The sequence below is a fragment of the Corvus cornix genome, chromosome 2 (assembly GCF_000738735.6).
Source record: "Corvus cornix cornix isolate S_Up_H32 chromosome 2, ASM73873v5, whole genome shotgun sequence".
Lineage (NCBI taxonomy): Eukaryota > Metazoa > Chordata > Aves > Passeriformes > Corvidae > Corvus > Corvus cornix.
The window spans coordinates 46899743-46911572 of NC_046333.1; the positions used below are offsets into that span (position 1 = coordinate 46899743).

Below are 11830 nucleotides of genomic sequence, written 5' to 3' on the forward strand. Positions count from 1 at the left end.
CAGTGGAGGTTGTGTGACATCTAATATGCTCGTTCCTCAAGCTGGAAATTAATTGCATTTTATTAAATGCAAAGCAGTCAATGTCAAAATCAGTTACAATTACAATACCAAACCCCAAATGCAGGTATCAGCTCTTGAAAAAATTGAAATAAATTTTTAGAAGTTTGAATCCACCCAAAGTTCACATTCCCCAATGGTGAAGGCTGACCTCTGCCACTTAGAGCAAACACAGCCCTTTGCTGTGCCCTTCACAACAGTCTCAGGAGTAAGACCAACCTTAGAAAGAAAGGGATCATCATAGGGAATATGGCATAAATTAGCCCTTCCAGGGTAAGAGAAGTGTTTCTGTGTTGAACCAAAAGCCAACACAGAGCTGTCAGTCCCTACTGGGGATCCATCCTCTTGCCACAGTATGCAGCTGTCTGCTCTCTTCCACTCAGAAAAGCAGAAGGGAGCATATGGTTTTATACATTTATCTTCTGTGGCATGACCTTTTTGCCTCTTTATAAGGGAAAAGGAATGTTGAGAAAATCCTACCTTTTTAGTGCTGTATTAATCACCGAGTGCAAATTTGCAATCAACTAAACTAAATACTTGAGTTTGATTTCTATTTAACAGAAATCTTAGCCCAGCAAATAGGATTTGTGATTATCACTTACATTTCCAGGGTACTATATTAAAATAACAGCTTTAAAATATCTTTATAGAGTGCACTAGAAGCCCTCTCCTTCTATAGCAATCTATTTTTTCCATAAATAGGGGTATGAACTCATTGAAATAGATTTCATTAAAATGGATGTTTACTGATAAATATTACAGAACCAAATTACTATAGGAACAGCACACAGTAAAGCATGTATTACTTGACTATTAGTACAGTTTTGGGTAGCTAAAGTTTCCCAAACTGAAGCTTTTTAAAGCACAGTAGGTGCATTTTAATAGGTCATTAAAACATGGCATCTTGTGTCTTTCTGCAGTATATTACGGAGTGAAACAAGCTGCATTTCACTGAGAACATATCGACTGCTTTTGACCTAAAAAGTGGATGAGAGCGCTGTGTTCCATACATGTCGGGAGAACCGGCAAATTGTGGCATTTGTCCCTGATGACACAGAGCTTCATGGAAAGTTGTGAGTCATGCGAGGTAGGAATCTGTTGCCTAAAAGACATTTTTGACTGCAGGCAGCCTGCGTGGTGTCCAGCTGTCTCTCCAGAAGGTGCCAGACTCTTCTAGATCTTCCTTCATCTTCACTGTCATTTCTACACAGATGTCTTACATACTTTATATCATCTGATGGACTTCATATGCCTACTTGTTGGCATCTGAACAACTATCATTGCAACCTCTGCCTCCCATAATAAACCAGCTAGACTAGCACATAAATACTTCAGCCATTAGCTAGGGATAGAGAGGCATTTGGATAGACAGGTGGATGGGTAAGCTGTCTCCAGACTTTCCATGGAGCTTTGCCATTGAGGTATTCTCGTTCTTCCAAGATGGTAGGAAATAAGTAACAGAGTTGCTCTCGGTGCAGTTGAGTCAGCTGAGCCAGCTGATGCACTTCTCACCAAGAGCTTCTGCTGCTTCAAAGACTAATTCCTGCAAGGCCTTCTCCCTGAGCTCTTTGGCTCTTCTTCAGAAGGGGCTGAACTAAGGACAATTGCCAATTAACACCTCACAAAGTTTGTCAAGTATCTCAAGTGTCCTCTCTGTGGATATCTAACAATGGCAGCAGTTTCAACCCAAACGTTGAGGTTTCCTCATCCAGTCATGATTCCGTCAGTCTTACCAGAGATCAGAATTACGCTGCTCAGAATTAAGTGCTGCAGACACTGGAAAGAAGGGAAAAACTAGTTATTAAGCCAGAACAGATTAATTTAGAAATGTTCTAAATGTGCCCATTACTCTATTGGTCTCAACACATATTTTTTTGGTTTAGTGTATAAACTTTTACATGTTTATATTTGTGTCTAGTACTTTATCAGATCTTAATGAGCATATAACAATAAATTATCCCAAACTTGTATGCTGTGATAACTTAAAAGTATGGCAAGGCTTTTGAGTTTTCTAGTGCATTAAAAAAAGATTACATTAGTGCTTCAAAAATAGAGTGAAGTAAATAAGCTCTGACAGTCTAAAGAAATGTTGGAAAGAATAGAATCTAGTTAGTAAAAGAGCATCTCTGTTTATTCAGAACAGAGTTTGATGTGCTAACTGTTAAACATTAATGTATTATCTTGATGGATTTTGTACCTACACACTTTAACATCACAGACAAAAAAGCTTTAAAAATAGCTCACTGTAATATGTGCTTCATTTATTAAAAATGTATGGGCAAAATAGATTGCATTTTTCATCGTCTTCACATTCTTGTCATTGTTCTCACAGTGAAAATCACAAATTCTGTTTTGAAGCTGAAAATGAATTGCAGTTGTCATTAAATGTGGGTGTTTACAGATGTTATTAACTGACAAAATAGTACACTGTTCTCAGCAAGAGGATGCTTCATTTATACTCTAGAGAGCTAAAGCTACCCTAAGAGGGAGAGAAGAGTACTTAGCAGCTTTAGAGACATGAAGAACATGGCGCATGGACATTATCTGTTTCTTGCCTTTTTTTGTTAATAATATGCAATAGTTTTTACTGTGTTTCAAATTTTTTTTATCAAATTTCACCAATAACTTTGGCAGCCAAAACATGGTTCTGATCCGTCTGATTTTACAACAACTGTTATGAAGTCTTGGAAACTGGCAATATTCAAGGTAGATGATGAAATGAACAGCATCCAAAAGCTTCTACAGCCTGTGTCCCCCTTCTAATTCTGCTAGTGGCCTAACCCACAGACTCACAGAATCACAGTCACAAAATTTCCATCACCTTTCATTAAATTCGGTAGGAGATTCAAACTCCATCCATTTTTCAGGATCAGGAAATTAATTTCTACCAGAAATATTATATGTAAAATATATCGTCTCTGAAAAAATCTTTCCTATTTAAGAAGTACTTTACTCCAGAATTTTTTAAACTGCTTTGCATTGATGGAAATCAGAATTAGCACTTTTTAATTATGATAGGAAACTGAAGGCAGGATTGGCCTGTAATTATCTTGCTCATTCCAAAATAATCTGAATCTTAATAACATACAATTGGCTGCTCTCTTTCAGGAATCAAAATACTGATGATTAAGACAGACATTCCAATAAAACAAGTATGTGTGTAGATTCTGGCAGGTAATAGAAGATGGGCAAAGTACAGAATGGACAATGCCTATATTTTATTTTCAAATTACGTGTTAAAGTTTTTCAAAAGGTTTCTGTTGTTTTAATAGGAAAATATAGAATGCTTCTTGTGGTCAAAACATTATCTTTTAATTCCCTAGTATGTAAATTTGTGTAGTAACATTACTTATCCTCTATACATTTCAGTAGCACCAAATAGCATTACTGTGACAAACACATGCACCGAGATGACCCTCACATTTTTTTCTAATATGTGGGCTTTTTTGTGTCTTACTACTTTTTGAAGGACAAATACAAAGGTAAAAAGTGGTCAATGTAAACATAACCAAGTTACTTAAAAAAAAAAAGGATACTGCAGCTGAGATGTATAGCTCATATCTGCACTGCTTCACACTGCAGAACCACTTTCCAGCATCATGGTGTTTTATAAATATGTGTTTGACAGCTCAGTAGCAAAGTATATTCCCACTTTGGGTGGAACATTGCAATTCTGCAGGATGTTGATTCATTGTGAGCTAGTCCAGTTGGCAAGTTAATTAATGTCAGTCAAAAAGAAGAGTTATAAATATCTCCATACACTATGCTCTTCCTTTTGCTTCTTCAGCCCTACTACATATGATGGTGTTGACCCAGGCATGATCATTAGGTTAGCTTGAATTGTGTCTTGCTTAAGTTGATCTTTTAAACAGTTAACCCTTGCTTTAACCCGGCAGCTCCTTACTGAAAGACACCTCAAAGCACAGCCCTTTGAGGCTCAGCAGGAGCTTACAGGCAGATGGTGAGAGCTTTTATGCTGGAAAATGCTTGAAAAAAGTCACAAAACAGAATGCTTAAACTAAGATTCCACCTTAGTCACACCATATTTCTTACAGGATTCTTCAACAATATTTTCCAAACTGGGGGTCTGCTGAACATTGTCAGGAAATGGGTCTACTGGGTTTGCAAAATGCTGGAACAAAGGTGATTGCACCAGAGTATTCTTCCCAGATAAGATGGCAGCAGCACTGTGCTCGTAGGGCTGGAGAGGGAGAAGCACTGCAGTCATGTTTGTGCAGGAGCACTGCAAACATCTATTTGCATTTGACATTTTGCAGGTCCCTGGTCCTTACAAACATCTGCAGACAACAATACATCATTCTGTGCCCCTGAGGGAGTAGGTACCAGCTGACAGCTCTATGACTGCACCCCTGAGCTCAGGGCTTTGATTCAGTTTTGCTGAAAGTGACCATTCCTACATCCTGAGAACTTCCATCAACAACAGTTTCCAGTGAGCTTCTTTAGCTGGGTTCTTTCAACTGAGACTTTCCTCTCCACAAATTGTTTTCCTCCTGGTGCCTCTCTCTTGCTTTAAGGGAAGATACCAAGTGCTGCTCATGTCACCATAAAACAGCCAGAGACATCTGGGCAAGGGATGCATGTACGTGGTGAGAAAGACTTGTGCGTGGCCAGAGCATTTCCCATCAGGTGCCTTCCTGCTCTCTGTTTACTGCTGCTAATCCTTTCCTAGCAAGCCATCTCTGCCCCCACACTGACTTTAGGAGCTCAGGTGTTTATCACAGAGCACAGTGCTTATCACAGAGCACAGCCTCCCACTCTCTGGGCCAAGTTCAGGAGAGACAGACATTTCAATGCCTCAGCTTAATTACACACATTATTTATTGGCTCCCACATCTTTCCATTGATTGTTATGTCAGAACCTAATTTAACAGTAGTGGAGTGAGAAGGAACAGAGGGTACCCAGGGGCTTAAGGCACTTGCATTGTTTTCCTAAAATATCCTGAATCATGCTGATATTTTCTCTTCTCTCTAAGGAATTGGAGAATATACACTAAAATCAGAACTAAACATTTTGACACACAAAGTCAGGAGAGTTTTTCCATCAGCTTAATGCAGCATGATTAAACCATAGCTGGACAGCTGCTAACAGGGTAAAAAGCTGGCCATGTGTTAATACATTTTCATGACATCCAGATGTGTACATTTACAAGCCCAGGAAAGGGCAGCCTTGCTAATTTGAGTTGTAAAATGTCTTTTCTAAATTGACAGAAATGTTTCTCTATCTGCTGCTCTTTTCTGTGTGGCAGATCCAGTCACTTGCCAGGAGGACATCTAGTCCTATACTCCACTGCTTATTGAAATATTTATGTATCATAATAAGTAGGGAAGAGCTTTCTCAGTAGACAAACATAATAAGTAGGAACATACAAGTCTAAAATCCAGATTCTAGGGAAAAGCCTAGTTTTCTTCTGAAGTGATCAGCACAGAGCAGCTGAAGTCAAATTGTTAGAAATTTGAATGAATGAATGAAGAGTTTCTCTTGCTCTGGTTCTGCAACCCAGCCAGCATCTTATGGGGCATTAGATGCATGACCCTCCCACTGGAAAAAAAATCAGATTCTTCCATGTCCTGTATTAAGATTCTTTCATTTGTACATAGACTGCTGTATCATTTTTTGGTGCCTTACAGGAAGATAAGTCATTAGGAGAAATGCACATGGAGAAGGCTTGATGCTCTGGCATGAGGAGAATAGGAATAATGAATATGGGTGAGGACATGGGAGGAGAAGGCAGAAGAGATGACTAGAGAGTTGATATTGCCTACAACTGACAGCCTCAGAAAAACTAATTAGGGCTGAGGAAGCTGAAGAATTCCATATGAGAAAATGGAGTTTGAATATTAATAGGGTCTGTTCTATTATTTTTCAATTTTAAATCCATTCAATTTGAAGGGGCTTAAAGTTTGGGAAAACACATTTCCTTATTCTTGCGACGTGATGAACAATGCAAGGATTAGAAGGTAATAGTTTTTGCAAGGGTCCAAACCCATGTGTATACTGGGGTTAGCACATAGCTAATGCACAACTGAAGTTCTACTTACATAATTCCCTCTTTAGGGGTTTCCATGAAATTTAATGGTAAACTGGGCTCTGTTTCTGAATAGGCTTGGCAATGTCACTCAGTATTTGCCATCAGACAAGGAAAAAAGCGCTGTACACTGTCTTTTTCATTTGTTTTGCTATTACGCTCTTTTAAGAATGATTTGCCATTGCTGGGCTCTGTGATTCATTTGATTGTTTTCCCTCATTTCAAGATGAATCGTAGTTTTTAATCTGTTTGCTGTCATGTCTCATTTCACTGAAACACACATATTGCTCCTATTGCCATGCAAATAGGTGCCATATAAATAAAATGTATTATGATGATCATCAAAGTAAAAGAACCCATAGTCATCTGTTACAGAGTGTGCTCTTTGCCAGGCTCGGTGCTTGTGCTCACAGTCCCTCTCCCCGCTTCTGCTGGCAGAGCTCTGATGAGATGGCATTTCTGAGCTGTACCAGCTGAGAAGCATCAGGAAGACCAGAGTAAATGGAAGTAATGGGGCAGATTTACCACTGATACTTCCAGAGAATTACAACTTGCTTTCCTGAGGCACAAAACAGCAATGAGAATACAGCTGTGAGTTTTGAGCTCATCAGACCTCAGGGAATGGAGATGGCAGATTAGCATTTGGGAGAGAAGCCTCCCAGGAGCACCCGTAGCCACAGTCTGACAACTGTATTCCCCTGTCTGTCTCCTGCACTTACCTGCTGGATGCTCTCCTGCCTCAGCTACCTCCCTAAGGAGTAAAAGCAGCAAGTGCAAAGACACAAAATCATCCCCCCATCTGCCTTTGCCCAGCTTTTCTTCAGGCAGGCAGTGCATGGAAGAGCACACATGGAAATATGGGAAGCAATTCCAGGGTAGGTACAGCTTGACAGGGCTATAGGTCCTCCCAGTCTTACTAACAACATTGCTGTAATGTAGTGAGGCTGTTTGTTTGAGTGTTTGAATTGTAAACTGAACTCCTGGAGATATAAATGTGACAGCCAGCCATCTCTTGCTTTGCTCAGGAGGATGAGAATGCCTGACATGTTCACTTCAGAATGACATCTACTTGAAGATAAGAAACCTCAAGGAATGTATTTTGGAGTGCTGTCTGCATGGGTGTGTTGGGGAGGAGGAGGAAGAGCACTTCCTTACATTCTATTAATCAAGTTGTTCTGCTATAAACCAGAATGTATTTTGTGCTAAATTTGGCCAAAAAATTAAATGTGTTTCCTGGACGCCTGGGTGGAAAGGGCTGATCTATATCAGTTCCAGGGGCTGATCTATATTGGCTCCAAACACACAGTGATTCATTATATTCTCTGGACTGCTGAGAGAGCCTAGTTAGCCTCCACTGGTTACATCTTGCTGCTGCTGCCGCTTTCTCTGCTGGCATGTAATGTACCTACGGGCACTAGATTTCCTAATTACTTGTGTTCTTACTGGAAGCCAAGACTAGCCATATTTTATAATGGTCCTAAAGGAATAAATATATTCAGCCTGTTGAAGCTGAATGCTATCTGGATTCTTAAAGGTTTTCTTACAATTTATCCCAGCCACCAGCTGGGGTGTCGTGCAATCTGCTTTTATTGGATTTCTGATGACTACATGCAGGGTCCACGCCTGGGAGCTTGCACTTACATTACAGGGGTACCTCAGAGTGGAAAGAAAAGCCTGTCCAGCTGTAGGGCACAGGGAGAAGGAAACTGCCAGACTGCAGTAGCTCTCCATGACATGGAAATGTTTTTTTAAGGTTTAGGACAGGACATATGGAGGACTGTAAAGCCCAGTATATATTATACTGGGCAAGGGAGCATGGAAGGTGGGACAGCTGCTTAAGAAGGCAGACTTCATGTGATACAGTCTCAGGGGAATGGTTGACTCTGAAAGAGAAATTAGGAGCAGGTGGGGCAAGAGATGGTTGAGGTATCTGGAAAAAAGCAATGCTTGAGAATGTAGAGACTACAATGTATGCATGAAGTACCCTCTAACATTGACCTATGGAGACATACTCCACACCACAGTCTCCCCTTTCCTTGCAGGACTCTAACAGCTGCTGGTGGAAGTGTCAGGCAGAGAGAAAACTATCCTGAGTCCTGGCGTAGTATCACATGTCGTGTCAGCAGCAGTGGCAACCGGTAACATGCAACGTGTTTGCAGAGTGAATGCAATGCAGAGAACTCACTTGAGCATACTGAAGGCTGACTAGAAGTGTATGGTGCAGATAAATCAGGAGACAAATGACCTCAAATACCTTTGTGGTAGTGCAAAGGGGCATGGGAAGCGGCACACTTGATGTGGGCCTGAAGAAAGCTGAGCCCAAAGGCACTGCAGTGTGGACACAACTGTATGAAGCCAATTGGCACAGTGAACTTGAGCCCCTGTGCTCGCTGCTCCAAGCAGCATGGCTGAGTCACTCCCTGCTGAGCTGCTCTCCCCACTAAGGCTGGCAGTCAGTAGTGGTGAGAGCTGGGTAAGAAACAACCCAACTCCTTCAGAATTTGGTTATGATGTCAGTACAACCTCACTTCTCCACCCTCACACCTCTGCAGCTCAAGGGTATCAAATTACCAACACTGAGATCCTCTGCTCTTTTGGTGTATTTCTGTTCTGGCAGAATCTGCTGAATCCTTGAAGAAACATCTTATGATAAGATACAGCAGGAATATTAGTGTATTTTTAATAGTGACAGCTTTTATTACCTAGCTGGCAAGTCATCCAAAACCACCTCTGTATTTGTGCAGGAGGGTCAGAGAAGAAAGCTGCCAACTGACTTCCTTGACAGCTCTGTTCTTAAATAACACGTTCCTGTGTCTGCCAATATCAGCCTTGTCCCAGTTTTTACAAGTGATCCTCTTTTCAATCCAGCTTTTCATAGCCACTCTCAAGGGTTGTTATAACTCCACTGGTTAACTTGTATCAGCTCCACAGCACCTGCTGCACTTTCCACCTTCCCTATCTCCATGCTCTGCCTCCCAGTGATCAGGGGGCAGTGACTTTTTGCGGCCAATCTCTGCTGAGCAGGGAAGGGACATCCCCAGGAATGCCTGTCTTGCTGGAGTGGTGCTTGATTCATGCCAGGAGCATTCTGCAAATATACTGAATTTCATTGATTTGCCAAAGGAGAACAGTAGAAATAGTTGTGAACTTATCCTATTAACAGACCTTCCCCTCATAAGTAAAAACCAGGTCTTTTCTGTGAGAAATATCACTACTTGCTTTGATAGGACTTTTAAATATAACAAGACAACATTTGATGCAAGGTAAAATCTATCAGAGGACAAAAAAACAAGGGGTCTGGATGTATTGCTGATCTAGACAAACTGATGCTGACTCATTGCCAGCTCATGTGGAACACCATTATAAAAATTTACAATTTTAGTTGTTTTCTGGTTAAGTGAAAAGCCTGGAAGAGTTGTGCATGTTCACTGAAATGTACAATGTCGAGGGACAGATCAGCAGGCTCCCAGCTGCTGAGCACATGCAAAGCATTTATGCTGGTCTGAAGTAACACTTCCTGTCTCAGAAAAAACACCTTCCATGCTGCAGGAATTGTCTGGGGACTCACTTTCTCCGATTTGACTGTTTCTAATAAAAAGCGGTATTTTTCATTTTGGTTATCGAAGAATTGAAAGAAACATCAACAAGAAGTATTGAGATAGTCTCAGAAACAGCCCATGAGAAGGAAAGCTGACCAAGGAGGATTTATAGAAGTTGCCTGATACAGGCAACAAAATACCCCTGCAAATGATTGTGCCACTTCAGAGCTGAGCCTCCAGAGCCAAATGCCTTGAGCTTGGTGGAACTGGATGGACTGTGAGGGCAAAGCTTGGGCTTGCTTTGGTGATTGGATTTTCCTGCCAGGAAACCAGGATGCTTCCTCCAAGCTGGAGGCAGAGGATGAGACAAAATTGCTGACAACTGTAGGTAAGCAGGGAATGTCAGGGAGTGAAAGTGCAGCAACAATAAATGTAAATGACTGTGTGGGTTGCACCTTCCAGCTACCTCAACTGCTGTGAAACATGGGATCTGTAGAAAAGATAAGGGGGTAAGGGAAACAGCCAGTTAGTCTTGGACTGAAAAATGGGGAAGAAGGGCCTTCCTCTGTCACTTCACAGAAAATCCTGCCTCTTGATGAAAGTGGTTATTTGACGGTGGAAGTGCCTTCCAACATTTCCATTTTATTATCTGTATGGCTGAAGAGTCTTTCTTACCTACAAATGTGGAAGAAGAAGGAGAAAATTTATCTGGAGTTGTTGAAGTTTTATTTACCACTGAATCTTACAGACAACTTCAAAACTGCTGTGTTCCGACTTCCATGACAACTTGCTCAAGAACTAGGATATCCATCATGAAATACATGCTCTAAAAAAAGTCCTCTGCAGAATTTCAGCTCCTTTAGCTGAGCAATTCAGACTATCTATATCTCAGTAACATCTGGTATATGTATTTGTTGCTCAGCTTTGGTTTGTAAATATGTTTGCTCTTAGCAGCATTTGTTAATATAATTTTCCTTGTATGGGTGGATTATTTTTCACTGTGTAGCACAGTTAGGAATTTCTTATTTGTAACAACATATCTTAGCAGTTTTGTCAAAATACATACAATCATTAAAAGCTGATAGGTAACCGGTATTAAATTGCACTGGATATTGGTAAGCTCTAGATTTAAGTAATCCTGAGTAGAGGCTATTGATTTTACTGATCCGTGAATGTTGAGCACTTCTGAGACCTGGGTCTGTAAAGTGGTGTTGTTTTTATTACTGTCCAAACTAATAGCCTTAATGCCGAAGAATTGTTCTTTCCTCTCTTCACGTTCTTACTGTGACTCTTACACCCCCTGCCAAAAGACTGGGGCAAATGACTGCAATTTCTAGCATATCAAAATTTAAAAATAGCATGATAAGACCAGTCTGTACATAATCTATCTTTATCACATCAGAGATTGAAACTTCCTGGCAATTTGAGGAAAAGCCATTAATACTCATAGCCTTTTATTAGCCAAGCCAGATTTGTTTTAATTTTCCTTTGGCAATAGCAGTAGCTCCTTGAGACAGCACAAGCAGCTACACCTGAGCAGAATCCAAAAAGGACACCTTGCCTCCACCACAGAAATGTTAACTCTTGCATAGTGGCTGTGAGAGCGCTCCCAGTGCTTTGGTGGCAGGGCAGTCCTCTGGACAGTCACACAGGCAAAACTGACTGTCACTCGCAGTACAACCCTTATTTTACTCAACATAACTCGGTGTGAAGATTCCCCTTACCTGCACCACATGCCATTGTTGAAAAGCTCCTCGTGCTTTGCAGAGGCAGATGTTCCCGGTTTATTCTGCTGGGAAAGAAGACACAGTGCAATCTCCAAATGCAGATTTTAGTGGTGCTATGAAATCAGGTATTTGTAGAGACATTGATAATATAATGAGGTAATAATTTGACTTAATTTGACTCAGATTAAACCCATTTCTAGACTAATAATTTCTGAAGTCCAAAGGGTGTCCCCCATAACATGATTTTTGTTCTGCTTCCCAAAGCTATGAGCTTGCAAAATCATTCAGGCCCTCCCTTTCTGAGTCAGTGCACCTGAACTGTTGGGTGATGGTGAGTCCCCTGACATTTTCCTTCTGAAGGTGATGGCAGAGCTACCTTTCTAGTCTTTTCCCCACCAACACCAACTATTTTTGTATTCTGTTCTCATCACAATTCTAGTGAGAATCGTGCTTTGCAGTC

The 11830-nt window shown here is 40.9% G+C and overlaps 1 long non-coding RNA gene across 1 annotated transcript; it reads right to left on the reverse strand.

Annotated features, from left to right (window-relative positions):
* Positions 1-778: 778 nt before the first annotated feature.
* On the reverse strand, positions 779-11451 carry LOC109144476. The gene is made up of 2 exons (XR_002045276.1): positions 11368-11451; positions 779-1833 (listed from the first exon to the last, which is right to left on the reverse strand). It is a non-coding gene; the product is annotated as an uncharacterized LOC109144476 (long non-coding RNA).
* Positions 11452-11830: the final 379 nt, after the last annotated feature.